Source organism: Bicyclus anynana, chromosome 14 (genome assembly GCF_947172395.1).
Source record: "Bicyclus anynana chromosome 14, ilBicAnyn1.1, whole genome shotgun sequence".
Taxonomy (NCBI): Eukaryota; Metazoa; Arthropoda; class Insecta; order Lepidoptera; family Nymphalidae; genus Bicyclus; species Bicyclus anynana.
The window spans coordinates 11,525,816-11,552,108 of NC_069096.1; the positions used below are offsets into that span (position 1 = coordinate 11,525,816).

Below are 26,293 nucleotides of genomic sequence, written 5' to 3' on the forward strand. Positions count from 1 at the left end.
AGAAAAATTACAAGCACTTCCGACCAACCCAATTTCGACCAGATAACTATGTGGAGGCAAGTACCTACAGCTTTGAGCTTCGTCATAAGTAATGGCGCTTACTAACTGACTAATAAGCCCACGTTTCTGAGCTCATTCAAAACTGTTTCATCATTATAAGCAACGATATTTATACTAGAGATATGGCACTATCCCGTCGAAGCTGAGGCGGACAAATTGTCTTAATTTAATTTAGTCGCTTCCATTTGACTCCTAAATAGACGACCGGTCGTCCATCGTATCCGTTGCGTGACATGTAAAAAAATATAACTACCACTAAGGGCAATAGGCGAGCACAGTATCATGCTCCGCGCGACAGAGGAATATAAATTTTTTTTTAATGGCTCACAACGGTAGATTAAAACCGCATTAATAGATAACGGTAGATAAAATACTCGCGGGCAGCGAATGGTTAATAAAAAACAAAAAGTTATTTTAATAAATAATACCTACATGTTTACTATGTCGGGTTGTGGGTTCAGGAAGTGTAAAAAGTATTACATGAAAATATTATAATGTAAGTAAACACAAAATTGTGCATGTGTGCCCACAATGGAGTTGCAGAGTTCGGATCTTTTTGTGGTGATTTTGTAGTCACGTCATACGACGTTTTTGTATACGATCTATAGTATAAAATATCATTGATTATAAGCAATTTTTACGGCCCAGTACAGGGCCAGCCCCTGTAGCCAAGTGGCACGTCGATTCTCTTTCTACGATCGCAAATGTTTCGACACCTAGAAAAATGTATGGGAATGACAGATTTTGATCACGTGACCTGTCGATAGCAAATGTCATTCCCATACACAACGTCCGTCAAAACTCGCAGAATGTATGTGATTGTGTACAAAATAAAAACATATTAACACCGAGATCGTATGATAATACCTGCCAAGTACAACGTATTGATGGTGCACCATAAGCGAACAAAAAGTCCAAGTTTAAAATATTTCTCAGCGATTAAAATCGGTTCGCATAAAACTCGATGCTTTAATAACAAGTTGAAATTGCAATTTTCGCGAATCGATTTCGAGTTTAACTTCGAGTCACGTTGATAAAAAACTTCAACTTGAATATCAAGATTTTCATTCGATAAAACAATATATCTATGTAGCATATTATGTACATTTTCGTGGGACTATTCGACTTGGGACTTTGTTATTAAATACGAGGTATTGTAAAATGCTATTAATTATTAAGTAGTTCAATAGACAATGACTTGAACGTTTGCCATATTTTTCATTAATAAATACATTGTAAATATTATATATACAAAGTTTTCCGCCGCGTCTGTTTGTTCGCAATAAACCTAAACAGTACTGTATGGATTTTCATGCGACTTTCACCAATAGATAGAATGATTCACGAGGAAGGTTGTGGCATGGTGGTTAAGTCGATGTTTCGTGTAAATCGATAGAAATATTAAATAATTGTTGGAAGTGTCGGAAAAAATCTCGGAAGATTTTTATCGAAAATGCTGTCTAATTCCTTTTTGTGCTTTAAAATACATAATAATAATAATAAAGCCTTTATTTCCAATAATATATAAGTAATTACAAAACATTATTCATCACAAATCTAATATTATTTTTAAACAAACATGTCAATTCTAAATTAAATTTTTTATAGATGTTTTATGTCAGAAAAATTCTTCGTCATTGTTAGTATTTGTTTAGTCCAATTTAGTCAGAGAAAATTAGTTCTTTATGTTTACGTCATTGCTTGCTTAATTATTATTGGAACGCCCATTTTTGGGCATAGACCTCCTCCATTCTTCTCCATGTATATTGAGATACATAAGGAATAACAATATAATGCATGGTGAGATATTCCGCTTTCGACGCGAGCGAAGTCACGCGTCTACTAGTCCATTATAATTTAAACGTTCGAGAAATTAATAAGGGACAGTTAAGAAGACGTATAGCCTCATTTCTACAGCAGGTTAGTTTTTCAGTCTAGTTTTACCGCTGCAAAGTGATTTATAGACTACTAAAAGAGTAAGAAGTTCTTGTATTACTGGTGGTACCGGATGCTGAATCGTGATTATGAATGAATAAACCAAGATTTATTTTATTTCTATTTATTTGTTTTGAGTATTTACTCGTGATTATCGCAAATGTACCTACTAGTATGTATATTAGAATTTATTAAAACTATCCTAAGTGTTATTCATACTAACTTCGAACCCATACGGCCCTTAGTCATGAGCTGGTTCTTGCAACGCGGCATGATCCAAAATGCGACGCAGCGGCGCGCACGGCAGCTCGCAGCGCGAGTTGAGAGATTGGCTTCCGTTCCGTTACACTCTCCGACAGTTCATGAATGTCATCTTCATTGGACCCGTCTTCTTGTATGCAAACTGAACGAACACTATCTAATTCCAAGTTTGTTATTTGCGACATTGAATGAAATAGCGGTTTCCACGCTGTCGGCAGCAACCATCCATGATCACGATTAAAATTACGGGTGACGCATAATTTCTATTGCTTCACGTATCTTACGAGGTACCTACTAGAAACTTTTCCCTTTGCAATACAGAAGCCTTATCGAAACGGATATAAGTCGTAGAAGCTTGAACATGCTCGGCTATTGCTTCACCGTCTGTTAAGCACATTCTTCCACATTCTTCTTATGGCTTGATCTCCCTAGCCCCACGATATCCACTAGTGGGAGAAGAGATTTGAAGCTTAGTCCCACAGGTTGGACGGTTTGATTCTGTAATTATCACTAGCATCTGTTAATTTGTTGGGACTTCACTCGCAACAATGAAACCCACGAATACCTTGAAAAGCCAACTGTCTGTGAGAAAATCAGTAATAACTGCAAAAAGCATAAAGAAAGGCTAACGCGACATCCCAATCGCCTCGCTAGCTCATTGGTGGTAGCGCTGCGAATCAAGTTAGCTGACGTGCTCGATGACTAGGTGACGGCAGAGCTATGGCTCTCCTGTCAGAAACCGCCCTAAAGTCTCACAACTCACCTGCTTAGAGTCTAACGACTGATCGCAGATCCAAAGAGAAAAAAAAAAAAAGTTACGAGTATATGCAGCAACGTATCCAATGCATATAGGTAGTACAATGTAACACCACAAATTGCTAAAATCCTGGCTTCTTCTGGCATTTTTTACATTGTATAGGCTACGATCCTGCATAGAGTTTTTCTTAGAAGAAACAAAACTCAATATTTTCATATTTCAATTAATGAAATTCATGGTCTACCTATAGTTACATAAGTTAACCATTAAATTAACGAGACCGACGGTATAAAGTGTCATTAAACTAAGATTTATTTGTTTTAAAACAACATGATGTAAGACGTTAAAAATACTCGCCAGTTAATATAAAATGTCCTTACGTCTCAATTTCAACGTGATTTCAATCAACATTGCTTTAATTTTTTTGCCCTCTAGATGACTTGTGCCAAATTCATCCACATACAAATTGCCAAGTCGTTATTCATGATTAAATTTGGTAATGAATTTGGTAATGAAAATGTATCATTTCGCAGCTTTTTGACGACCTCTCTGAAGCAGTTGGTAGTGCTGTGCTTTCCAAGTTTCGATTCCCAACCAAATTGTGGGCTCTTCTCGGACCAAGGCGCGTTTGGAACCCTCGTAACTTTAGTTTTAAGTTTTCGACTATTATTACCACCATTAAATTATGACATAATCTTGACCTTTCAAAAGTGCTTGTAAACTAAGCCTAATTGAAATAAATGAATTTTGACTTGACTTGACTTGACAACTTAGAATTTTACATTTCCTAGCTCAGATTTGGTCTGGTGGTAGTTATATGCCGTGGCTAGTTACCACCCTTCCGGCTAAGTCGTACCACCCAGCGATTTAGCGTTCCGGTACGATGCTGCGTCAGAGGTATGGATAGAATACACTTGTAACTCTTCAGATTAATCCCGCTTCCATCTGATTGCATTGTAACATCAGGTGAGATAGTCAACGGCTGACTTGAACGATAATAAAAAAAAATTATAATAATGCTCTGAATTGGAACCTAATATTGGGCCCAGGAACAAAATATTTATTCATGACCCTTGACCATACTGCTTTGAGTACCCATTCGATTTTCAAAACTATGAGGCAAACCATGGTGGTGAGGTGTTTTCTTTCTAAGCCATTTTCCAGACTTTGGTCCCTTCCATAGTAAATATATTTCCTGAACATTTTCCAAGAGGGTTACTTGATTTTAAATATGTATGTGCAAGTATTAAATAAATATGTAGTACCTAGATTGCATAGGATTGCACAAATAAACTAAAATTCAAAAATCTTACTCTGAGGTAGAGTTCTGTTAAATAAACCCGTAAAAATAGTAGTGTAATTAAAATTCGCTTAGAGCTAAAAATTGGTAGTAATGTTCGGAACAACATTATAAATGAAATCTCTATGATATGATTTCCCGTGAAGCCCTTTTATATTATGACATTTCCATTTTCTATCTTAAATTTTCATCATTTTCTATATTGTTCTATCAATAACAAGTGCCCTCCGGTTTTAGGTTTCAGCTATTCGCGTCATACTTTTGGGTCCCAGGAACTATATAGGTGTACCAAATTTCTATTTGTTCAGTCTAATAGATTCGGAAAAAATATACTATGACTGAAGGACACGTGAGTGATCCTATTCAGTTTTTTATTCGGACATACAGAACTCTAAGAATACATGATAATGGGGATGATGACTAGGTTGGAATATATTGATTTTTATGATACATTTGGATAAATAGGGTCAATGTTAACTAATTTATAAATAAAAAGCAAAGATTGTCTGGATATTTACAAAATAAATGAGATTATAAAATTTCAAAAACTATTAAATTTTTTTTATCGTAATTAGATAAAAATTTATACAGTTTTAGCTTCCTTACATTAAATGGGACATTTTTTAATAAATGAACTATAAAGATAAACGCACAAATAACAAATATTATATATATAAATTATATATGATATTATAGTAATTTTGTTTGAACGCGCATACAAATCTAACGATCATTACATTGCCTATGACGTCATTTTTTCGAGCCATTTTGTATGGAGCGTTTTTCAGGGATCCGCGGCAGCGCCGCAAATCTGACTCTTTAAATCCCTGTAGCTCCGAAAGTAATGATCGCAGACATCCTGTTCCTTTTACAAAATTGCTTTACTATTAGTATACTCTTAATTTATATACAATTTAAAAAACTGTCATCATCCCTATTATGTCAATGGAAAGATCTGCGCTTTCAGGAAGCTAAATAACTTTTTAAGTATAAACGTAAAGCGTTGTTTAAGAGCCAAGCGAGTTACGATTATTGCTCGCCCATTACAAGACCAGTAAACGTTTATTGCATTGTTACTGCATGTTCATAAGACGTTGGCTACTTTTATTTCATATTTGCGCGAGAGTCTGCTAAGATCATAAATTTTAAATTAAAAATTAAACTAATAACATGTATTTACGCATAAAACGTAATACAGTCTTAACATAATTTTATACATCTTTAAATTAGGATTTATATTACGTTAAAGTAGTAGCTACGTTGAAAGTTTTAGGGAACTTTTTTAGCAAAAAATCTTTTTGTCGAAAAAATTTAACCGACTTCAAAATATAAAAAGCGAAAATTATATCGTGCTAACTTCTGATCACTTTAAATGCGGTGCCAAGCCAGTGACGTATTACTGAAAGCCGTTTCTGAAAGAATCACGGGAAAGAACTGTATATAGGTCCTAATACCTTAAGATTGAATTGGCTTTGAAGTCGTTTAAAACACGGACAGGCAGACATACAAAAAATTATGCCCTCAACATGAATTTTCAAAATATCTTGACTACAGAATTGTTACCTAACATTTTTACTATTGTTATGATATTATTTTGTTACTGTTGACCTGTTACAAAAGGAAGGAAAGTGCCACAGTACGGGAAATTTCGTTATATTCATTATAACACAAAACTACTGAACCGATTTTCATGACAATTAAACGGGACCAATCTGGAAGTATATTCTTTCCAACAAAAAAAGAATTTTCAAAATTGGTTAAGAAATGACGAAATTATGAGGTAACAAACATTTAAAAAAATTAAACATACGCGTCAAATTGAGAACTTCCTCCTTTTTTTGAAGTCGGTTAAAAACATGTACAGACAGACATACAAAAAATTATGCCCTCCAACAATTTTCAAAATATCTTGACAACAGCATTGTTACCTAACCATGTTACTAATGTTATGATATTGTTGTGTTACTGTTGAACTGTTACAGTTTTATTTTATGTATAGATACAGATAGGTAATCCAAATACTTTCTTAGAATCTAAGAGAACTTCTCAAAAGTCTTATACAAATACATCAGACAATTACTAAAAGTTACTACTAAGTATACAATTTACAAGTACATGCTTACTTAATATAAGTATAAATGTGTAAATCCAAATAAATTAATGTGATAGAAGTTGCACTAGTATAAACCGTGTCACAACTTTCATCGCTTATCCCTCATTCTAGATGATTACACCATTCAAAATTAACAATTTAATAAGTAGGTAGGTAGGTATAAAGATTAACTTATGTATTTACTGAATACTGTAGTCAGCCTTTTGTTTTGAATCTTCTGCGTGCACGAAGAGGACTTTTACAAGTTTGACGGCTTTGTCTGTCTGTGAACTCGTTGGCATTGCGGCTTCCAAAGTAGCACTATTGTAGCTTTATGTCGCTTGCTCTGTTTGAAGTACTGTGGGATCCGTTTTGGATATTCGGTGTAACAGTTCCCTAGGTTAAGCTTTATAGCTTAATAGGACTAGTAGACGCTTCGCGGTTTCATTCGTGTAGTTCCCTGTGGTATTACGGGGTATAAAATATATCCTGTGACACTCACAAATAACGTCTTTTTATTTGTAAAAGGATTTTTAAAATCGGTACAGTAGATCCAGAGGTAGATAAAAAAAATGCCTTATTTCCTTACATATATAAATAATTTTGAGTATTTTATAGATTGTTAGTTTGTTAGTTCAAATCTGAAACTTTATATTATGTTAGTGTTGTTAGTTTTAATTATTTTTGTAAGGATCAGTTTATATAGATCAGTATTTAATATATTTTTGAGATGGGTTACATTTATATTATGAAGAACTGAATTTAATATTGCTGGCAATTGAGAGTGATTGTTGGCGCCTCAGTTTTTAATATACAGTGTCTGTCTAGGCCAAATGACGTATTGTGGGTGCGTGACGTAATAGTTTCATTTTGTGCGATGTTGAGAACGTGTCATTTATTTGTTGTTTCAAATCTTATACTGACTACTCACATAAATACAATAGTAGATAACTATTGTATAACTAAGAACCTGTTTTTAAACTATGAATCCAGTTTTGAAGCCTCAATATCTCCACGATAAAGGGACTTAACAGCGAGTGGTCATAAATTCGATCCCCGCCCGCCGGACAAAATCATTCTGACCCTTGACTGATTCTGATTCGAGACCCTTGGGCCATGGAGTCGCAGTGCCATAAAAATTCTCTGAATCATTTCATCGTGGCTAATTGCTTCGACAAAGTATCAGCCTGGCTGTCCAGTGCGGAAATGCAGTCAGTATTCCTGCCACAGGAAGCCAGTATTCCCGTCCATGCGTAAACATGATTTGTACCTATAGTTATTAGGATAAGTTAGCTTAAGTTCCTCTATTGTATTCTTTCACGATAAAAAAAATTAAATATTTTTTTTATAGACAAAGTAAGCTCAAAATTTATCAGGAGAGTAAAATCTGTTTTTCGAACGAGTAGTAGGTACTCTATGTTACAGACAAACATAATATTCGGCTTTTCGAGTTTAAATGGACTTATTAATATATTTGTTTTACAAATCGTATAATATAATATGGGGATGAAGACTATATTATATGACAAGCGGGCTTTAAGGAGCCCCAAAATCTTCTACCGCTTACTCCATTACATTCAATTGTTCCTTAAGAAGTGACTACTTCATTAATTCCCTATTTTTATTTACTTAACCATAGATTGCAATATAAACAGGCTCCCAAGGGATCGCGTTCCGATGGCAATCTTTATTACTAACTAGCGGACGCCCGCGACTTCGTCCGCGTGAAATTCGTTGTAAACTTTCAACTACCCCTACCCTACCACTACCCTATCCCTACCCAACATTAGTATTCACGCGCGATGGCTTAGCGTATTTCTTGTATAACTTTGGTGTTTCTTTACCGATTTTTATGATTCTTTTTTTATTGAATAGGTAATAATGTTAACTTTTTTAGTTAGGGATGAGTGATGAGTGTTATAAACATAAGAGTAGACAAATATAATTAGAAAGCTCCGAACTGCTAAGCTTTCGGGAGTTACACGTGTTATTGTAAGTCAACCATAAAAAATAGACATATATATGCTGTTGTGTTTTTATAGATAATTTTAAGGAAAACATTTCCGTCATACATGATTTCTATGTAGCTTTAACCATTAAGGCTGTACACGCGACGGAAGCTTAAAAAATTGAGTAACTTCTCCCGTTTTCTCAACATTTCTCTTCACTGCTCTGCTCCTATTGATCGTAGCGTAATGAAAAGTATACTATAACCTGCCCAGGAGTATGTAGAATAATTGTACCAAGTTTCGTTAAAATCCGTCAAGTAGTTTTTGTTTCTATAAAGAACATACATACAGACAGACAGACAGACAGACAGACAGACAGACAGACAGACAGACAGACAGACAGACAAAAATTTTACTGATTGCATTTTTGGCATCAGTATCGATCACTAATCACTCCCTGATAGTTATTTTGGAAATATATTTCATGTACAGAATTGACCTCTCTACAGATTTATTATAAGTATAGATGAAGGTTATTTACAGAGCGTACATTAACATGTTACTGAGATAACAAATATTAAAACGTGTTGCATGCTTATTAGATGCTGCACGTTTGCCATAGACAAGTTTTTTGTAACCGTTGACTAAATGAGGTTCTTAACGTTATTAAGAAATCTTAAAAGATTTTATACTGTGACAAAAGACACCTGATTATGTACCTATCTAGTCCGCTGTATGGCGAAGCTATTGATGTTTTTGTTTTTGGAAGTTCATATATAGGATTATAACGGAATTTTAGATTTTTCTTCAATAAGTTATTTCGACATTCATAAAATACTTTTATGATGCGAAATGCATTTTAAAAAGTTTAAACATAAAATCAAATTGTTAATTAATCAAATACTCGACTCAGATATTTTTTAGCGACCCATTAAGTAGCAATATTTTTATAGACATATTTAATTTGTTATAAAATACTTTTCATCTAGTAGCCAGGTCGGCAAAGGTTATATTCGGATCTTCTATTATCTATACTAATATTATAAAGAGGAAAACTTTGTTTGTATGTTTGTATGTTTGTTTGATTGTAATGAATAGGCTCAAAAACTACTGGACTGATTTTAATTTTTTCATTATTCGAAAGCTACATTATCCACAAGTAACATAGGCCAAATTTTATTTTGGAAAAAAATAGGGTTCCGTAAGATATTTGGGTTTTTCGGACACAAGGTGTAAAAAATCAACCAGGATAGGTGTAGGTAGGAGTAGGGTAAGGGTAGGGGTAGGCTAGGGGTAGGGTAGGGGTAAGGTAGGGTAGGATAGAGGTAGTTGAAAGTTTACATCGAGTTTTAAGCGGACGAAGTCGCGGGCGTCGGCTAGTAACGTTATAAAGTTCGAAAACGCGAGTAAAATTGCTAAAAAATCTCGTGTGGACACATGATTTTGCTATGTATACAGGAAGAAATTTTTTTTAGTACAGATATTTTTATATTTTGTACATAAACAAAATTTAATGAACACGTATTTTTTCTTTTTTTTTTTAACTCAAAAATAACAAAGTTATCGTTAACTAAAGTTATTTACGTTTAAACAGAATTTAAGGGTCACCCTATCGCTGTACTAGGTAATAGGCAACTACAAAATCAGCTGGTAGGTACTACGTTAGCGAGCGCCCGCGCCGAGGGCCGTTGACCTCTGTGCGTTTATTTTATTTTTGTTTGATACCTATTATTTTTTATAATAATTAAAGGTCATCACTTTTGAGCTGAGTACCGATATTCTCTTCATACTTTATTGGGCTTAGAACCATCAATAATGCCTGAAGTGCATGCGTAATAATAATTAACTACCTATGAACCTATGAACTTTCGATTGAAATAATAAAATACAAATGATGATTATTATTACGCAAACTTTTGCATTAAAGATATCTCACATTAATCAATGATATCTACTTACTAAGTTTGTTTTTGTTAATTTTAAAATGTTAATCACTGTATTTTAACAATTGTTCGAAATGAAGTCCATTCCTTTCAAGGCACAACCGAACACGTTTTAATAAATTAGTTTATTTAAAACACTTGTTCCTCACATTAGGCACTGCGGGGTTCAGGATTTCTTGGGCTCGTAGCCTAGGAACACAATACAGTCGCATCATTTCGTAATATTCGCGATTTGAAAATCCCGACATAGTGGCTTGCACATGCGATTTATTAATTAGGTAACTTAAATGCGCACGCGATGGCAGATTGTCTGTCACTGGTCGCCCATCGGCAATTCGGTAGGCGTCCTCAGGGATTTTTCGATCCCCTCACCTCTGCCGCCCCCGTCAGCCGAAGCCGAAGCGATATGCCTACGGCCGGTATTTCTTTGTCGGCGTCTTGCAAAGTGCCGCCAGCAGTTGCGCAGTTTGTTTGGTAATGTGTCCATTATTTTGTTATTTCTGAGACATAAATTGAAAAAAAAATATTACATAAAATGTATAGAACTGTTTGTAGATTTATGTTCTATTAATGATACAGAACCACGAAAAAAAATATCCGCACTAAAGACCGAATCACCCTGTATGTATTGTCCTCGATCATTGTGTACCTACTATATTTATAACATGTACTGTATACAAGCTGTAGGTGTATCTAATAAATAAATAAATTAATAAAATATGATAATTCCATGATTGCCATAAACCTTTATGCCACTTTTAATTTCACATTTCGAAAATTTCGCGATGTGAGCTATTTTTTCGCACTAGCTTAACAGATACAAATACGATTATAACTTACGTAATTTATTAAAGTACTTGAAGACTTTTTCAATCCCTCCAGATCCTCGTTACGGCAACGAGGTGTATAAAAACAAAAATAAAATAGAAATTCAATAAAAACCTGTCTGCATAGCTACCAAACAAGAAAAATTACGCGGGCGTAGCTATTCCAATGCATCGGGCAACACTTATAGTGCAATAAAAACGCCCATACCTCCTATCAATGACCCACAATTACATTCATCTCGTTCGTAAGTCACATTTATCTTGTTATGAAAGCTACTCGGGTGGTAACTCACAATCAGTTGAATTGTTGTTGGACAATAAATAACTTCGGACGGCGTTGAGATGTGCTAATTAAGTTCTTGTGCTTCGGACCGAGCGTGGGCGGCAGAGATGTCTTAGACTTTCTCATAATTCCAAACGTAAATCATATCTCACTAATTTTACAAACGTATGTGTAAGGATCAGTGGATAATTACAAATATTTATTTAACATGCCGTGTTAGTATTACGAGTACGATATTTTTATATACTTTTTTTATACTTTTTGTCGTTTGAACCTATATTTAGCTCACTGTTGAGCTCAAATCTCCGAGGATTAGCAGATTTCACACACGCAGATAATTAAGAAAATTCTCTGGTATGCAGGTTTCCTCACGATGTTTTCCTTCACCGTTTGAGACACGTAATATTTAATTTCTTAAAATGCACACAACTGAAAAGTTGGAGGTGCATGCCCTGGACCGGATTCGAACCCACACACTCCGGAATCGGAGGCAGAGGTCGAAAGATTACATTTAAAACCTCCAATTTATTATTTAACATAAAAACAATTAAAATGAAACGACTCTGTTCGAGGTATTAACTCTAATACCAACAGAAAATAGACAAGACGTTTTATATATTAAAATAATAACTAATTCAATTAAACCGCAGTTTAATTTATTACGACAGATCATATTTTAAAAGTCCAGTTTATTACACACCATAAAAACCACGATTAAAACAAAACGACTTAATTTCCCTTCGAGGCTTTAACACTAATTCCGACATTGGAAATTAAAAAAGATGTTTTATGGTACGTCGTTAAGGTGTATAGGAACAAATTTAAAACACTGTCGTAAACATGTAGCCATTTATAATCTGTACTTACTCTACGTGCCTCAGACCAACAAGTGCGTACAGTAACGATCTTTAATCATAGTCATTCTCGACGTAACAACACACAAGTTGGTACACTCAGCATCGAAATAGATGAACGGTGGTTCATAAATCTTTGGCTCAGCTGAACAATGAAACATGTCTCGTTTCGTACAATTTATTGCTTATCCACATTTACTAACTAATAAGTACTATCCCATACTTACTAATACTCATATTATAAATACGAAACTAATGGATATTATAATTAATGCATATTTCATTTTATTACTCTCGACAATATTTTGTCGAGAGTAATAAAATGTTTTATTATAGTATGAAAAAACTTCGTAACAGTTGGCACTTTTGTCTAATTCAACCATAATAATTATGTCCTTTTCTGGAACTGATGACGTGTATGCAATATAATTGTGATATATTGTATGTATGTAAATTGATCGGATGAGACGTAAAGTGTAAATAATTAGAGATTATGAACGATTGCCACGTACATTTATACTCTGCTATTATGACAGTAATATTAATAAATCAAATAAATAATTCGGCTCCAATTGATTACTTTGACATATCAAAAATATTCAATTGATTATCTGATTAAGCGTAACAAGGAAACTTCAAACAGAAAATTTTAATTTTAAATAAACATTAAATTGATTGCCTGATAATAATTTAATTACCAAGAACAAGAATAACATTTGAATCGAAAACATTAAATATTGACGCTGTTCAAACAAACACAAATATACTTGTCTCCTTCCCTCTTCATTCCTTATTCTCGGGAGAAAGAGACAATTGCAACTTGAAACGCAAGACGATCGATCTATAGTAGTCGATCAATGTACGCTGCTGTGATTATCGCGCGAGACGACTCGCGCTAAATAACTATTTCTAAATCAGTTAAAATACTATTAATTATTACATGTGCTGTGTGAATTTGTGAATTATTTATCTGGATTATCGGAGGCGCCTTCCAGACCTGTGACGATCAGCTGTTGTACGTGGAGTATTCAGATCAAATCAATGTCAGAACCACGAGATTTCCTTCTTTTAACTCCCAAATTATAAGTTCACTTACATTCCACACCATTACATATTAATGGATTCCACATAATTCTACGGCTAACTGTACCAAATACAAAGTGAGAGATAGGGCCTGCTTGACTATTCCGTGAGACCAAACAATGTGCTTACCGGGCAATTTGTCACACGCATGTACACTGTGATATGAAACACCTGTGCTCAACCACTCAGCTTTTATTCCTATTACAATAAAGTCGATTATCCAACAGAAAGTGATATTACACTATTGTACACAGCGCTTGTCAAGAAGTAAGGCCGTAAAGTGAACACGATTAATAGTATGTTCACAAGTCTCCGAATGTAAATATGGAAGTTGTATCGTATTTTAGTTTATGTAAATTTAGGACTCCCTATATTTCATCTGATAAATTGAATTCCTACATGTGAGTATTGTATTTTATGGGTGCCATTGCATTACAATTCTTGTTATTGTCTGCCTATTAAGTACAATGCCAAGTGTTTTGCGCGTCCGAGTTATTTAATATCATGGAATATATTTCCTTCGTGTCAGCACAGAATAAATAGAATCTCAGAGAGCTTGAATATCGGTGGGAAAATAGAGTTTATTGCACGAGGATATAAAAAATAAATGTTGTTTATGTTCATACCTATCACAGCTTTCTCGGCAAAATAATACAATCATAGACATACAAGTAATATATATAGGTGCCTCGTTCGTCCAGTGGTTAGCTTATGCGGATTCGGATCAAAAGTCCTGGGTTCAAAATTTGGGTCGGGTTATATTAGATATTGAATTCTTGGCTAACTTTTTGGCCAACGTGAAAAGCGTGCATAAGAAAATCATTTGGCGGGAAATTTAGAAGTTGCACTTTTAAAATAATCGTAAGTAATTAAGATACTATGAAAATTATTACTATTCTCTTACAAAAACATTTTTTTAAAAGAATATTTTGCCATATCTTTTTTTTAATACCAACTAGAGGACGCCTGTGACTTTATCCGCGTGGAATTTAGTTTTTCACAAATCCCTCGGGAACCATGGATTTTTCCGGGATGAAAAGTAGCCTATGTGTTAATCTAGAGTAAAATCTATTTTCATTCCAAATTTCAGCCACATCGGATCAGTAGTAGCGGTGTTAAAGAGTAACAAACAAACATCCATACAAACATTCGCGTTTATAATATTAGTAGGAAATAGGATATTCCCATTAGGAGTGGGTAGGACAATAGTCCAGTGGGGTGGGATCAAACCAGCACCCCTCGATGATGAGTCCGGCCGCTTCACTGTTGAGCTATTGAGGCTCTAACTTAGTTTGAAGTTTCTAGAAAGAAGTTTCTAAGTTAGCAAAAAAAGTGAACGAATACCAACTTTTATTTAAAACGTAAATAAAAAAGACTTCTAAAATATGTTTAAAGAAAACATAATGCATTCTCTTTGTCGTAACTCAGTAAGTAGCTTATTTTTAAAAGCACGAGGGATCAAAATTTCCAGCGAGGCGGCGACGGGCCGGGCAACTTTTGTCACTAAGCTAACAATTTATACATGGGCCCTAATGGCACGCTTCTGTTTGCTAAGCTTTCTATGTTATGTTCTTAAGGAAAAAATCGGTAGGTAATTTGAAACGTTATTGGTTAGCTTACACTAAATGGATATTAATTTAATATAGTGTTATAGTTTATTTTTAATACCCGTAATAAATAGAGAGGTGTTTAAAAATCGATAGGTATATTGAAACGTTATTGGTTTGGTTGCACTAAAAGGATATTAATTTATAATATGGTGATTGGTGATATAGGTAGTTTCTTTTTAACACCCGCGTAAATAGAGAGGTGTTTAAAAAGCTGCAATTTATACGTGGGCCCTAATGGCAGGCTTCTGTTTGCTAAGCTTTCTATGTTATGTTCTTAAGGAAAAAATCGACAGGTATCTTTAAACGTTGGTTTGGTTGCGCTAAATGGATATTAATTTGTAGTATGGTGTTATAGTTTATTTTTAATACCCGTCATAAATAGAGAGGTGTTTTATAAGCGAACAATTTATATATGGGCCCTAATGGTACGCTTTTGTTTGCTCAGCTTTCTATGAAATTTTATATTCTTAAGGAAAAAATCGACAGGTATCTTGAAACGTTAATGGTTTGCTTACACTAAATCGATACTAATTTGTAATATGGTGTTATAGTTTATTTTTAACACCCGTCTTAAATAGAGAGGTGTTTAAAAAGCTGCAATTTATACGTGGGCCCTAATGGCACGCTTCTGTTTGCTAAGCTTTCTATGAAATGTTGTTCTTAAAGAAATTTTTTCTTTAAGAACAACATTTCATTTCATCGGTAGGTAATTTGTAATAATATGGTGTTATAGTTCCATTTTGAAACCTGATTTAAAAGAAGGATATAAGTAAAACTGAATTGTTAATATCCCTTGTCTGATTTTGAGTCTGTGTATATTATGTGTACCACACACATAATATACACAGACTCAATCGTAACCGCTAAAGTAATGTAATATTGCGTTTTTTCTGAAAGCAGACGTGTTGGAGATGGTTCTTATTTATAATATTGTCAATATTATTGACCATGTTCTATCTATCCAATTTTTAGACAAGACAGTCAAGATGTTAAATGTAAAATATAATAGTATGTAGGTACCTATTTGTGTATAGTAAAACATACACATCTCTACGCTCGTCAACTTGAGGCCTTTAAACCTCATGTGCCTCTAATTATACCGGCCTTATGCTTAATACGAGAAAACAATAAGGTTTTTTGGCGGTGGTATTTCCTCGGACGAGTTTTGACAAAGAGTTCTGGTACTTGTTATTGTAGTTGTTTAGTAATCTTATTTTATTATTTATTTATTTTTTTGCATATAATAATGTTTGTCCTTCGTTCCAATCTAATTTTACTTACTATATACATGTGGATACATAGTAGTATATTATTTATCTATTTTAAATTTGGAACCAATAAACGACGCATCGCTCTCCCGATCAGTCCGTGAGCTCACCCTGGGGTCATGCCTGAAAATCAGCGCTACAGTTACTTAGTTGTAGCATAGAGCTGAGGCAGCGCCCCATTCAGCCGAAGCCTTAGTATTAAGTTAGTATTAATTCTCATGTTTTTTTTTCTTATTTATGTTATGTTTTTTTTGGCTGAATAAATGTTTTTATTATTATTATACTTATAGTAACTATGTGTACTTGCTCGTATCTGATTGTACTACTCATCGCTGGTAGGGGATAAAAATTGCCAAAGCCGGCTCGCTAGTGACGGGCGCGGGGCGAATGTCGTGTCGTCGCTAAACTAACAAGTTATGCATGAGCCTAATGGCGCGCTCGATCGCTGCTCGCCGCTTTCTGTGAAATTTAATCCACCAACGATGTACGCAAATACTTCCATGTACGAGTATACTACATACTTTGTCTTTGAATGTATTTAGAGGGTAACGTCCCCCATATACAAATTAATATTGACAATAAAGTAGGGTAAGGAAATGACTGTAATATTATCGGGCTACAATTTACACTGTAGTTAGATTAGGCAACTTTATACCTTTGTTTATTGCCAATATTGTGACAATGATGACGTGTGCGATGCGGGGGACATAAACATATCAAACAACTGTAGAGTCGAAAGGCGTTAAATTACCTTCGTTTCGCTTACTTCTATTCTATCCTCCATAAAGTATAATTCATAATTATAAGCCATTGACCTCTTATACTAAAAGGATGCACAATAATGTAGAAAATGTCACTTAGAAACTGGCCAATTTTTCTTTGACAGTTTTGGAATTATTGGTAAAGAAAATTATATATCAATCAAATTTCCTTTAAATATTTAAATAATATAGGCCTTTAAATATAGTCTTATTCCAATATTCAATAAAATCCCAAATTCAGAGCAAATTCAACCTTAAAGATTGAGTTTAATGTTGAATTTGCAAATGCGACTACTTGAATTGAGTGCCAAGAAGTTGTGTTTGGCACTTTTTGAGTGGGGACGTTTTTCGGTCGCTGATTGTGCGTCCACTTTTTAATAGGAGATCAATGTTATTAGCATAGGTATTAGACTTGACAGGGTTCCTTCCAATTTTTGACGATCCCCGTGGCGCAGTGGTATGCGCGGTGGATTTACAAAACGGAGGTCCTGGGTTCGGTCCCTGGTTGAACCGATTGAAATTTTCTTAATAAGAAAACCTCAATAAGTTTTCTAAACAAGAATGCTGCGAAATGATTGTTATAAGTCAGAAATATTAAGCATGTATATAAAAAATAAAAATAAAAATAAAAAATAAAATAAAAAAGTTGCACGATTCATTAAAACCAGAGAAGTTGTCGAACAAGTCCGTAAACTCAGTAACTCGCATAATAAAAATGCGACATCGTAACCGACCAAAAGTCAGATATAATAAAACTTTATTAAAATTCTAAAAGCTGAACTATTCTCCTTTATTCGTCGTTCTTAAAGATAAGGCGAGCTTACATTGATCCAGTAACTAGCCACATCGTCGCTGTTTCGTAAAGACATTCGATAAATAAATTTTTAACACGCTTTTTTTAGTTTTACTTGTAACGTATTATGTATGTAAGAAAATCAAATCTTGGAATCTTAATTTGACCCACTTTCCGGTCTTTGATTAGGATGAAATTTTGCACAATCTCTGAGTTCTGATGACAATACATGACTAGCTAAGAAACGTCATTACAAATCCGATATGGCGGTCTCCCCAAGATGGCGGACTGGCTGTTTGAAATCAACCCCATGATTTGGATATCAAATTAAAGGGTTTGCTGTTAAGAAATACGAAAAATTAGTAACGTGACTTAAATTCAATATTTGTAATTTTTAGTGCATGCTAAAAACGTGTTTTTTAGTTTTTTAAACTATTTAAAGTTATATACCTTTTAATTGAAAAAACTTCAAATCAAATTATTTTATCTAGGTTCAGTGACAATAATGGTGGTTTGGTATTATTTCATAACACAGATTATTATTAAGCAGTAGTTTTCTATTTTGAGCTTCATAATTACATTAATTTATTGGAAAATAATCTAGCTGTAAACTGTCTGTTAAATTGTTGTTGACTAAATAATGGGTATTTGACTGAAAAATCATTGTTTTTTTTCGATGTGGTACCTACTTAGTATAGTGGTATAGTGTAAACCTGCCTTTAAGTTACAATGCGAAAGAAACTCGGGCACGCACTCCCGTTGTTAGAACCGATAAAAGCCAGAAGGGATTCTACTTATAGCATTCCGAGTCCCTGAACGGCAGCGAATCGCGTTGTTCATCTACCTACTAAACTCCGAAGGACTGTATTTTTATTTAGGTGAAAGTGTTTGGAATATGAAGAGTAACAGAAGACAACTGAAATACTGACTAATTTCTGCGATTATCTGACTATGCTAACAATCCAATGTAATGGATAGGTGAAATTAGAATTTTATATTTTTAGGCCTTACAACTGAACAAAGCCTTGACAGTTTTGATAGCCTCCGTGGCGCAGTGGTATGCGTAGTAGATTTACAAGACGGAGGTCCTGGGTTCGATCCCCGGCTGGGCCGATTGAGGTTTTCTTAATTGGTCCAGGTCTGGCTGGTGGGAGGCTTCGGCCGTGGCTAGTTACCACCCTACCGGCAAAGACGTACCACCAAGCGATTTAGCGTTTCGCTACGATGCCGTGTAGAAACCGAAAGGAGTGTGAATTTTCATCCTCCTCCTAACAAGTTAGCCCGCTTCCATCTTAGACTGCATCATCACTTACCATCAGGTGAGATTGTAGTAAAGGGTTAACTTGTAAAGAATAAAAATAAAAAAAAAACAAAGATATATATTGATTTGAAATGTGTGATTACGAGTATATTTCTGAACTTTGATTATCACCTTCTAAGGGGGAGTATATTGGTTGCCGTATGAATGTAAATATAGCCTATGACACTCAGAAATAACGCCTTCTAGTGATCAATGAATTTTCAAAATCGGTTCAGTAGATCTACAGATTACCTCCTACTACACCACAAACTTTACCGCTGTATAATATTAGTATATATATATAAATGTAATCGTTCATACATACCTAATATTACATGTATGACGGTGCTCGTATATCGGAGTCGAATTCCTTTTTTTTACACCTTTTTCAAATTCTGGATGCTATAATATACCTGACAAAAATCCTCAGATAGTTCTTTCAAAGAATTTTGATTGGATCACGTGTAAAACGTTGAAGGTATATCGGAATATCCCGGATACCAATACAGCAGTACTTGCTCCATATGAACAGTACATGTTTGACTTTTCACAAAAACCATTGCATTCTCCATCGAGGCAGATTAAAAAACACCAACTTCCAAGAATGCAATAAACGTTCTACCTTTGACTGCTCCGACCGTATACGATAGTCAGTTCGTAAATCATTTAAAAACCTTATAAATTTCACGGTGATTTTATAGATATGGTCTCGAATATTTTGACATGTACAAATATGTTATATTTTACATGAAAAAAATATCTTCAAAGATTGTTTTTTTTCTGTAAAATACGTAAGATATATCTACAGACATTTGGGTGGTTTTGTTTTTATTATTAGTGCAAAAAAATGCAAGTTTTTCAGATATTACGGATTTGTCATAAGAGTGGTTCGTCCTTTATATATAGTCACCCATTTTTAGTTTTATATTTGCAGATAAGGTTAGTTATGGAGTTACTTGTAAAACATAATCTACACTAATATTATAAAGCTAAAGAGTTTGTTTGTTTGATTGAACGCGCTAATCTCAGGAACTACTGGTCCGATTTGAAAAATTTTTTTAGTGTTAGATAGCCCATTTATCCAGGAAGGCTATAGGCTATATATTATCCCCGTACTCCTACGGGAACGGGAACCACGCGGGTGAAACCGCGCGGCGGCAGCTAGTGTTTAGTATAAATTTGAAATCGGTAGTTACAATGTAAATAATCAATACGTTTTTAGATATACAATATTACGTAACATTATGTTGTAAACGTATTAAGTTATATAGCATATAGTTATTAATTCATCATTTATAATGCTTCGCTTTTCATAAAAAAGCCCTAATGCTCACGGACATAATCATTAGCGTCGAGAAAGTTCATACATTTTTTCCTCGTTCTAAGAAACGCTACAAAAATAGCATTAGGGTACAAGCTAACGTAATTTGCCTCACAAATGTTATTATACTACATTGTATACGTTGTAATAAGCTCAGCGGAGACTGAAAAACACAATCTCATAATGTCTGTAATCCTGGTAATGTATCATGTACGTTTCTGTTATATTAACAGTTTACGTTCTTTAGATATTGGATCGAAAGCCTGCTATGGTCAGATATACCTCATTATAAAATGGCTGATTATTTGTAAGCACATGCTCCTACAAGTGAAGTCCTAGAAGTGGGTATTTGACATTTTTAAATTGTAATTGTATATTATAAGTATGATATTAAGTAAAGCTTAATTATACTACTACTACTACTTATGTATAACTACTTTTGGAGATATAAGGACGCGTTTGCGGCGCTGCCATGGAAAGCTCAAAAACGCCTCATATACGCCTCCAGGTTGCCTAGAAGAGATCACTTGTTAGCGATAAAGTCGTCTATTGTGCATTTTTAGTAAATTTTCTGCATTGTACCTTTCTTTGTGGTGTGCAATAAAGTGTATTTTCTTTCTTCCTTTCTTTCTTTGCGGCTTTGAAATATACCAGAAAAAGATTTTTTTCAAGAGATCTTTAAAGATCTCTAGCGAAGGGTTGCCATGAAGTAACAGTCTGGTGACTGATGACATATTTTCTCATGATATTCAGTAGCAAATATCAAAAATTACGTTTTTACTTGGACAATTTGAGGATCTGGAATCTTAAAACCTGCGACCTTCCACAGCCATCACGGTCAACTTCATAATTGACTTTTTAAATTGACTAACTTTTAGCTTTCCTAAAGTGAGATAGTTCTGACTATCGCAGGCTTTCGTATTGTATTATGCTAGCCACTCACTATCCAATAAACTTACATGCCTGCAGCGCTAACGGTTTGAGCCGTGATAGCCGAGTGGATATGACCTCTGCCTCCGATTCCGGAGGGTGAGGGTTCGAATTCGGTCCGGGTCCGTTGGAGGTGCTCCAACTTTTCAGTTGTGTGCATTTTAGAAATTAAATATCACGTGTCTCAAACGGTTACATAAAAACATCGTAAGGATGCATATCAGAGAATTTTCTTAATTCTTTGTGTTAAGTCTGCTAATAGGCCATCGTGGTGGACTATTGGTCTAACCCCTCTCATTCTGAGACTCGAGCTCAGCAGTGAGCCGAATTTGGGTTGATAATGATGATGATGAACTAAGCAACAAAGTATTGCTAATGCTCTTATCTCTGCTCAGAATAGTTAAGTACAACGGGTTAAATAACTTACTGTAATGGCTAGGTTTGAATATATTGATTTTTATGATACATTCGGGTAAATAAGGTCAATGTTAACTAATTTATACATATCAAAGATTGACTGGATATTTGCAAAATAAATAAGATTATATCAAAATCTATTAAAAATCTTTTATCGTAATTAGATGAAAACTCATACAGTTTTAGCTTCCTTACATTAAATGTGACATTTTTTAATATTTGAACTATAAACATAAACGCAGAAATAACAAAGATATTGGTAATTTTGTTTAAACGCCCATACAAATCTAACGATCATTAATTGCCTACGACGTCATAAGTTCGTACCATTTTGTATGGGGCGTTTTTCAGGGATCCGCGGCAGCGCCGCAAATCTGACCCTTTAAATCCCTGTAGCTCCGAAAGTAATGATCGCAGATACCCTGTTACTTTTACAAAATTGCTTTACTATTAGCATACTCTTAATTTATATACAATTTAAAAAAACTGTCATCATGCCTATTTGTTTGGATAATTTGAAACGAAGCTGAAAATCAAACACAGAGAGCGGTAAATATTTATAAGTCAATCGTAATACGATACAAAGGCAAATAAATCCAAAAGCTCCTATTCCTTTTTAGGTGAAGGTAATTCTAGTAGCCCCGTTATATTGCTCGTAAGTTGGTGCTCGAATAACCAGCGAAAGTTTGTTTATGGGTTCAAGGCATTGCTTGCGGCATTATTCATGATGTGCAATGAAGTTTTACTGCTATTTATATTATGTACGAAATTTTATGCACATATTTAATGTTTGCTTATCAGTTGCTAGTTATTCTTCTGATGTTTTGTGCGGATGTCTACTATTTTAGATTTTATTTGTCTGTAACTTACACAATTTCTTGAAATTTAGTGGTTTTCAACAGAGAGGTTCTGGCTTTTAACTTGGGTCAATTTAGAATTTTATTTTTCAAATTGGCTGGTCTGACTTGGTCTGTTCTGTAGCCAGGTGCTGGTAGGATGATACATAGAAACTTTCTATTGTACTCGTATGTGAAGAATAAGCTTGTATGTTTTACATCTTCCGCATAAGCCTGCTAATATCTTAGATTTATTGTTTTTTAAAATCAGGTGCGATCGCAAATGTTAACAACATTCATCATGAATCAGGTGCGACTACGAATGTTAATAACGTTCATCGTGAATCAGTTGCTATCGCAAGTGTTAACAACATTCATCATGAATCAGTGGCCTTATTCACTATTTTGGTCTTTATTATCAACTTATTGAAGTGAACAACAAAGTGTCATCTACTATATGAAACACACCGTAAGTACCGGATGATATTTGTAATTTCTATCATAGTATGTGGATGACGTTATTCAATTAGTCAATTGATTTATTTTTAATTTTGATGGGTTGATAATAAAAACCATAATAGGAAATAGGCCAGCTGGTGCGACTGCAAGTGTTAACAACATTCATCATGAATCAGGTGCGATCGCAAGTGTTAACAACATTCATCATGAATCAGGTGCTATCGCAAGTGTTAACAACATTCATAATGAATCAGGTGCGATCGCAAGTGTTAACAACATTTATCATGAATCAGGTGCTATCGCAAGTGTTAACAACATTTATAATGAATCAGGTGCGATCGCAAGTGTTAACAACATTCATCATGAATCAGGTGCTATCGCAAGTGTTAACAACATTCATAATGAATCAGGTGCGATCGCAAGTGTTAACAACATTCATCATGAAATCTTCTCAGTTATACCTACTCGTAACTACGTAATATCTTCCATTAATTATTTAAGTAGTAAAAAAGCATTCATTATAAATGCAAAATAACAGTATTTAAAGAGAAAAATCCACAAATTGGATTCAAAAAGTAGCAAATAAATGAGTGAAACGTGAACAGGCGAAACTTTTTTTTCCCAGCCGGTGAGCTGGCAAAAGAATTGGACTGCCGAAATGAAGAGAGCACGCGAATTAAGGAAATTAACTTTTTTTTTCATAATAAAGCTCGGGCTTTGCAAACGACGTTCAATTAATTGTTTGAGATCATTACGTAGAGGATTCAAATTTTGTTTTGCGGATAAGAACATAATTGTTGTTTGGTAAAAGTTTAACATGCGGACATAACAAAACGTTATGTTTTACACTCATAGGCTATATATCCAGTAACAGTGTATATTCGGAGGGCGTAGGTTCGAATCCGGTTCTTACTACCTGCCTTCCGAAACGGTGCTAGAGTCTTTTAAAATAGTCAAAGACGTTTCAAAAATGCTTGTATACCAAATCAACTAATAAATGATTTCTGATTGATGTTTTTTTTTTATTTAATACTAATTTGGATGATAAATATTTTTTTATTCACCATCATCATCATCAGGTGCCCTCGTCAAACTGAAGGCAGTCAGATGGAAAAAACTTTTCCGATCACTAGACATATTTTTCACTTTTTCCGACCTTTTTTCTATTAAACTATCATAAAACAAGGCTGAAACTAACATAACGTTGAAGTTAGCCAAACTCACTCAGCTTAGTTCACGCCGCTTTGCAAGAACCAGCTCATGATTAAGGGCCAGATTGGTGCGAAATAGTCGGGTAAAGTCCGTGTCACGTGATAAATACGGCTAAAACAGCGGTTATATACTTTATTTTAGGCGTTATATATTATTGACTTAAGAGTGTGCAATATGTAATTTGGTGGTTACAAATGGTTCTGGATCTCAGATTCTGGAAAAGTTAGGAGCCTGATATTTGGGTAAATGATATTTCAAAGTGTTAGCTTCGTTATCACTATACAAAATACACAATTTGTAAAACTTTTCTCGATAGTTTATTTTTTTGAAAAATACATGTTTTGCTTACATTTTGCTTTCAATCTCAGGAAAAGCAAACTTATTTTCTTAAATTTTTGTTTTGTATAGAAAATTAGGTATATATCTTGAACATGGCCATTTTGTTTTTCGTTATGTTGTTTAATTTACTTGCAATTAGGTAAAAATGGTTTTGGCGCTCACGTCATAAAATTTTGCATCGCGCGTCAATCGCTCCGTGGTTTTCACTCACGTGAAAGTCATAATTCGGCGTCTTGTTTGCGCTTAGAATTTTATCCATATCGTACCGACGCGCTGCGCGCTCTTAATGTTTAATATGAATAACACTCACGCTAGTTAAAATTCTAAAATATTGCTTTAGTTTGTTTGATGAGCCAATGTTTGATCATGAAATCAATTATGATACTATTTGTTGGTCCATAAAATAAATGACAGCGGTTAGATTATAATTAAACGTTCCATCAAACAAGCAAATGTAACTAATTTGGTTTGTGGTGAGAGCGAATTGTAATTAGAGGCTGCAAGCCTCCGAACGAAGCAGACTTTGTCGGTTCAACGACCTTTGGGTCACTATTTTTGGATACATTTAAATTGATATCCATTATTAATTAATTAAAATCATATTATTTATCATTAATAGCTTCACGGTGAAGTGCGGACTCATCACCGAGAGTTGGTGGTGCGAACGCTGCCCGCTAAAGTGTTTTTGACAGTTGCCTTATGACGTTCATAATACGTACTATTTTCGTAAATCGTAAACTGTTACCGTACCCATGCTATCTGAAAAACACTATAGACTTCGTTCACAAGCCTAACACGGATTTTTCGTCAAATTAAAAAAGTATTATAAGTATTGTTTACTTTTGTTTTTTGGAAGGCTTCGGCCGTGGCTTGTTACCACCCGGCAAATACGTACCGCCAAGCTTTTGCGTTAAGGTACGATGTCGTGTAGAAACCGAAAGTTGTAAATTTTCATCCTACTCCTAACAAGTTAGCCCGTTTCCATCTATCTTAGATTGCATGATCACTTGTCATCAGGTGAGATTGTAGTCAAGAGCTAACTTGTAGAAAATAAAAAGAAAACTAAAAATTTGCGTACTACTTTAAGCCTCAATAGCTCAACGGTAAGAGCGCTCGCACTCATCACCGAGGGGTGGTGGTTCGATCTTTGCCCCGTTGGTCTATTGTCGTACCCACTCCTAGCACAGTCTTTCCCGACTAGTTGGAGGGGAATGGGAATATTGGTCATATTATAAAAAATATGGCAAATATTCTTTTAAAAAACAAAAACAAAAAAAAATACGTAGAAATCGTTCGGAAAGATACAACCACAATTTGTATTTTTGCTGCAAAGCAGCATTGCTATCTCTTATCAACACCTAAAAGTAGGGCGCGATTGCAAGCAGCCATGCACATATGTCGTCAAAGATGTTAGAAGAAAAAAGAGGTACATCTATACTCATATTATAATCTATACTAATATTATAAAGCTGAAGAGTTTGTTTGTTTGTTTGTTTGTTTGTTTGTTTGTTTGTTTGTTTGTTTGTTTGATTGAACGCGCTAATCTCAAAAACTATTGGTGCAATTTGAAAAATTCTTTCAGTGTTAGATAGCCCATTTATCGAGGAAGGCTATAGGCTATATATTATCCCCGTATTCCTACGGGAACGGGAACCACGCGAGTGAAACCGCTCGGCGGTTAGCTAGTAAGATATATAAGAGCA

At 34.5% G+C, this 26,293-nt stretch overlaps 2 protein-coding genes across 3 annotated transcripts in view; one reads left to right on the forward strand and one right to left on the reverse strand.

Annotated features, from left to right (window-relative positions):
• The window catches only part of LOC112043590 (malate dehydrogenase, mitochondrial-like), a 221,788-nt gene extending 210,878 nt beyond the window's left edge, over window positions 1–10,910 (reverse strand). The window contains exon 1 of the mRNA XM_052885382.1: window positions 10,314–10,910. The gene's annotated coding sequence lies outside the window, so the exon portion shown is untranslated. The remainder of the gene's footprint in view (window positions 1–10,313) is intronic.
• LOC112055720 (G-protein coupled receptor Mth2) overlaps window positions 1–26,293 on the forward strand; it is a 160,793-nt gene that overhangs the window by 15,242 nt on the left and 119,258 nt on the right. The gene's annotated exons all lie outside the window — the stretch shown is intronic.